At 39.5% G+C, this 5308-nt stretch overlaps 1 protein-coding gene across 2 annotated transcripts in view; it reads right to left on the reverse strand.

Moving 5' to 3' along the window:
• The window catches only part of LOC135091485 (misshapen-like kinase 1), a 55885-nt gene extending 52827 nt beyond the window's left edge, over positions 1 to 3058 (reverse strand). For both annotated transcript variants that reach the window (XM_063989170.1, XM_063989169.1), the window contains exon 1: positions 2794 to 3058. The gene's annotated coding sequence lies outside the window, so the exon portion shown is untranslated. The remainder of the gene's footprint in view (positions 1 to 2793) is intronic.
• Positions 3059 to 5308: the final 2250 nt, after the last annotated feature.

Genomic DNA, 5308 nt, shown 5'->3' on the forward strand with positions numbered 1-5308 from the left:
GAGGTGAGGTAGGCTAGAAGTTAGTTGTCAGATAAGGTGGGGTAAAGTTGGGTAAGGAGAGGTATGGTAGTCAGGATACAATATGCAAGATAAGTAAGTAGGTAAAGTAAAGTGAGGTTAGGTTAAAGGTAAACATACACATAAACACACATACATCCGTACACAGGCCTTCAAATGATACACAACTACCACCACCACTACCACAACCACCACTACCACAACCACCACTTCCTCCTTTTTCTTCTCGTTTCAAATCTCAACCCTGTATCAACTAGCATATATTTTTTTCACAACCTCGTAAGAACCAACACGCATATTATTTACTCCTCCATAATACTACAGTGTGTTCCAACTATGTTGTACTTCCTTTACATTCCTTTGTGCCCCTCCTTATCCACCACCACCACTACCCCCACACCTCGTCCCCCACACACTTTCTACCTCCCCAGACAGACACGAGAGGAGAAACCTGTGGTGATTAAATTCTGAACTAGCTTGGCATGAGATGAGAGTGAGGATGGCACGAGACAGGAATAGGATGAGAGGAGGAGAGAGAGTGAGGATGACATGGGAGGCAATAGGGGAAGAGAAAGGGTAATGTTTCTCTGGCTGAGGAATGGGGTGGTGGGGGTAATGGTAATGGGCAGGAAAAGGCGAAGTATCTATTTGAATGAATGGAATGGTAGGTAAAAAGGTGGTAAAATGGGAGAAGATTGGAAGACAGTGATAACAAGAGAATGGTAAAGGCAGGGTATATGAATAAGAAAGGATAGAATTATTGAAAAAGGAGAGAAGAGACAGAAGGAAAAGGAGAAAGGAAAGGAAAACATATAAAAGAGAGAATGAAAGAAGTACAAGACACAGTAAAGGGTTGTAGTACTAGGCAGATTGACCAAGGGTAATAATAGTATAGATATGGTACCGTAGTTAATGTGGTTATGTATTAGTGTCTAATATTCATAAAAAGTTTTTCATAGTCTATAGAACCTGTTTATTTATTTATTTATTTTTATCATTATACCACTGTATTATTATTATTATTTTTTTTTTGTATCCTTCAGTATTCTTCCATCTGTTTTGTTTCTATGCTTTATCTTCGTATATTCAGTCATTCATTATTATTATTACTGGAGGTGGTGGTGGTGGTGGTGTTACTATCACCATTTTTACACTAATCTAACTATCTATGCCCTTCTAAACGAAAGAAAATACTATCATTATTATTATTGTCATCACCATTATCAATGATTCTTCTTTTCCTTAGTAGTAGTAGCAATAGTAGTAGTAGTTGTCGTTATTGTAGGTAATAATGTTGTTACTGTTGCTATCGTTGTTATTACTATTTCCAGCACAGCAGAGACAGCATTAGTGTAGCAGTACTGGGGAGCGTAAGTGTCCATGCATTGAGGCAGTGACGGTGGTGGCGACCCTGATGGGCAGCGATGCACGGAGATCGGGGCACAGGGAAAGGAGAAGCAAATGGATTTAGGTAAAGATGAGAAAGTGGATGATGATGATGATGATGATGATGATGATGATGATAACGGTAGTGGTGATGGTGGTGATGTAGTAGTAGTAGTAGTAGTAGTAGTAGTAGTAGTAGTAGTAGTAGTAGTAGTAGTAGTAGTTGTTGTTGTTGCTGTTGTTGCTGTTGAGGTAATAACACCAATATAGCAGAAAATCAAATAAAGGAGGCTTAAGATAAAACTATGTTCGTTTCTTATTATGTTGGGATAAGCTTGTTGCCTATATATGATTGTGTTAAGGAATTTTGTTGGTAATGAACACACACACACACACACACACACACACACACACACACACACAGAGAGAGAGAGAGAGAGAGAGAGAGAGAGAGAGAGAGAGAGAGAGAGAGAGAGAGAGAGAGAGAGAGAGAGAGAGAGAGAGAGAGAGCCGTAAGGTACAAATCTATCAGAAGGAATGGCAATAATGACAATAATTCCATCTTGAGAAGTTTGCGGGATGTGGTTTACCGAAAATTTACCACAACTCCACCCATTCTCTGCCTTGCCTTGGCCTCCACCCATTGTCCCTCATACTCCACCCATTACCTACCCGCTCCTTAGCCTTCATCCGTTCTCTTCCTTTCATCCTCCACTCATTTACCTACCATCCTTTACTCATTATCCTTCACCCTTTATGCATTACCTCATATCCTCCACTCACCTCCATCAATTCTCCACCCATTTTCCCCTCATCCTCCGTCCATTTCCACCCATCTTGCATCCATTACCTCCCCTCCTCCACCCATTCCCATTATCCTCCATCCACCACCCCATTCCCTTTTCTCCACCCATTCCCTCTGAGCCTCCACCATTACCCTGCCCTTAAGGTGTTTTATAAAGGGGCTGTCACGTGTAGGCCTACCGGCATCATGACTTCCTTTGTGTTCTTTTGGTTTATTCTCATTGCGGTGATGACTGTTATGTTGTTTATTACTGCATGTATTCGTGTGTTCCTGAGTTCGCTTTTTTGTATTGTTTCCATGTTCTTAGCATTATTGTGGTGTTTATTATGTACTTAGTTTTATTTTTGTGTTTATTATGTTTATTTTTGTGTTCTTTTGTTCCTACAGATCGTTATTTGTCGTGTCAGTTTATTAGATGAATTCCCTCTACGTTAATTGATTATTGAAATTCATACCTGTAGTTATCTATAAATTAACAAGTCCTAGGAAGTCTATTAATACAACACAAAACATACGTAGACATTACACTCTTAAGTATTATACTACTACTACAATTCTACTAACTTTAAGAGTCCAGTCCTTACCGTCAAGTGAAGAAGGGAAGTGCTGCCTATCTTTCCTTCCTCTCTTCTCTTGCATCGAAATCCCTTTTCAGACGAGGCCCTTCCTCACTAGCTTTCCCCTCAGCGCCTGGTAATCCACTTCGCCTCCCACCACTAGCCATGCACTATCTGTTTCCCGAGGGACAGTAATGATGCACTAATTTCCTTGCCATTCACTGTAATAACACCACTCTCACATACCAGCGCGGTATCAGGGCATATAATCTCTCTCTTCGCATGCTCGATAACAACTAGTGGCTCTCAGCTGGGCCTCGCGGTGTCTTGCTGCCGGCCGCCCTCACCTATGGAAAACGTATCGCACATTATTTACTTGCGATATAACTAACGAAATACTACTTGAATATAGTCTAAAGCTTTATATATTTTCCTATTAACTCATTTAAAGTGTAAAGTATCTAATGAATAACTTAGCTTAGCCTTCGTATTGTAGAATACAGAATAACACGTGAGAGTTAATCTGGCAACACAAGAGAGAAAACGAGAGAAAACGAAATCTTTTACTCATAACTAATATTTTGGTTCACAACTCTTGTATTCGCTTAAAATATACATGCCTTTTTACCTATTTGTGTTTGATGGTAGGTTTGACGTCTAATGTTACCACTTAGAAGAATACCAAACATAATATTGAAAATCAGAATAAGAAAGTGACCCCGTATCAGAGCGACCGCGTCCCGTGCAACTTTCCTTTTATTTCTCCTCAGCTCAGCACAGAATACCTCACTTGACTTTCTTTCATCCCAGCCACACGTTTCTCTTTCCTCATTCATCCCATCTAATCCTCACGCTCACATGTCTATATTGACACGGTATCTTTAACTGTTCATATTTGTTATTAAATCAATAGTCATTATAATATACACATATACCTACCTAATACACACACACACACACACACACACACACACTTCCTTTTCTCTTTAAACTTTCCAAGGCCAATGCAGAAGCACACAAAGATTCAGTTCAATCAATATGTATATAAAAGTAGGTTAAGTATCAGTCTAATTATTCGTGAAGAAAGGTTTGAAAAGGCACGTAATAATGGGGAGGAGGAAGAGGAGGAGGAGGAGGAGGAGGGGAGGAGAAGGAGGAGGAAGAGAAGGAGGAGAAGGAGGAGGAAGAAGAGAAGTTGGGGGAAGAGGAAAAGGAAATGGGGGAGGAAGAGGAGAAGGAAGTGGAGGAGGAAGAGGAGTAGAAGAAACAGGAGGAGGAAGAGGAATAAGAGGATGATGGTAGTAGTAATAGTAGCAGTAGTATTAGTAGTAGTAGTAGTAGTGGTACATGAACAGGAAGAAGAAAAAGAAGGACGAGAAGAAGTAGAAGAAGAAGAAGAAGAAGAAGAAGGAGAAGAAGAAGAAGAAGAAGAAGAAGAAGAAGAAGAAGAAGAAGAAGAAGAAGAAGAAGGCATCATTATCATCATCATCATCAGCAGCAGCAGCAGCAGCAGCAACAGCAGCAGCAGGACCAACAACAACAACAACAACAACAACAACAACAACAGCAGCAGCAGCAGCAGCAAAACAACAACAACAAGAACAACAGTAACAACAACAATAGCAGCATCAAAGCAACAACAACAACAACAACAACAACAACAACAACAACAACAACTACTACTACTACTACTACTACTACTACTACTTGCAGCTCCCCTTATTTCTTATGTGTTTATGTACTACTACTACTACTAGTACTACTACTACTACTTCTACTACTACTACTACTACTACTACTACTACTACTACTACTACTACTACTACTACTACTACTACTGCTACTACTGCTACCACTACTACTACTACTACTAAAACAAGAAAACAACAACAACGAGAGAGAGAGAGAGAGAGAGAGAGAGAGAGAGAGAGAGAGAGAGAGAGAGAGAGAGAGAGAGAGAGAGAGAGAGTAATTAATATTAAGTGGCATTTAACCCCCAAGAACGATGACATGGTAAGAGAGTTTAATCATGTCTATTATAGTCCAAAAGTAGACTGTTGCAGTGGTGGTGTGGTCACGAGAGATAGACAGACAGACAGACAGACAGATAGATAGATAGACGGATAAATAGACAGATAGATAGATAGATAGGTAGATAGATAGATAGATAGATAGGCGGACAGGTAAATAGACAGGCAGACAGTGAGATAGACGGACAAATAGACATAGACAGATAGATAGATAGAAATGTAGGTAGACCGATTGAGTGACTGATTTACTGGCTGATGGATGGATATATATATATATATATATATATATATATATATATATATATATATATATATATATATATATATATAGAGAGAGAGAGAGAGAGAGAGAGAGAGAGAGAGAGAGAGAGAGAGAGAGAGAGAGAGAGAGAGAGAGAGAGAGAGAGAGAGAGAGAGAGACGAAGATATAGACAGACGGAGAGATAAATAGACTGATAAACAGATAGATGGAAAAATAGATATATACAGATAGATCGAGAGATAGATAGATA

This window comes from Scylla paramamosain, chromosome 37, assembly GCF_035594125.1.
Source record: "Scylla paramamosain isolate STU-SP2022 chromosome 37, ASM3559412v1, whole genome shotgun sequence".
Classification (NCBI taxonomy): domain Eukaryota; kingdom Metazoa; phylum Arthropoda; class Malacostraca; order Decapoda; family Portunidae; genus Scylla; species Scylla paramamosain.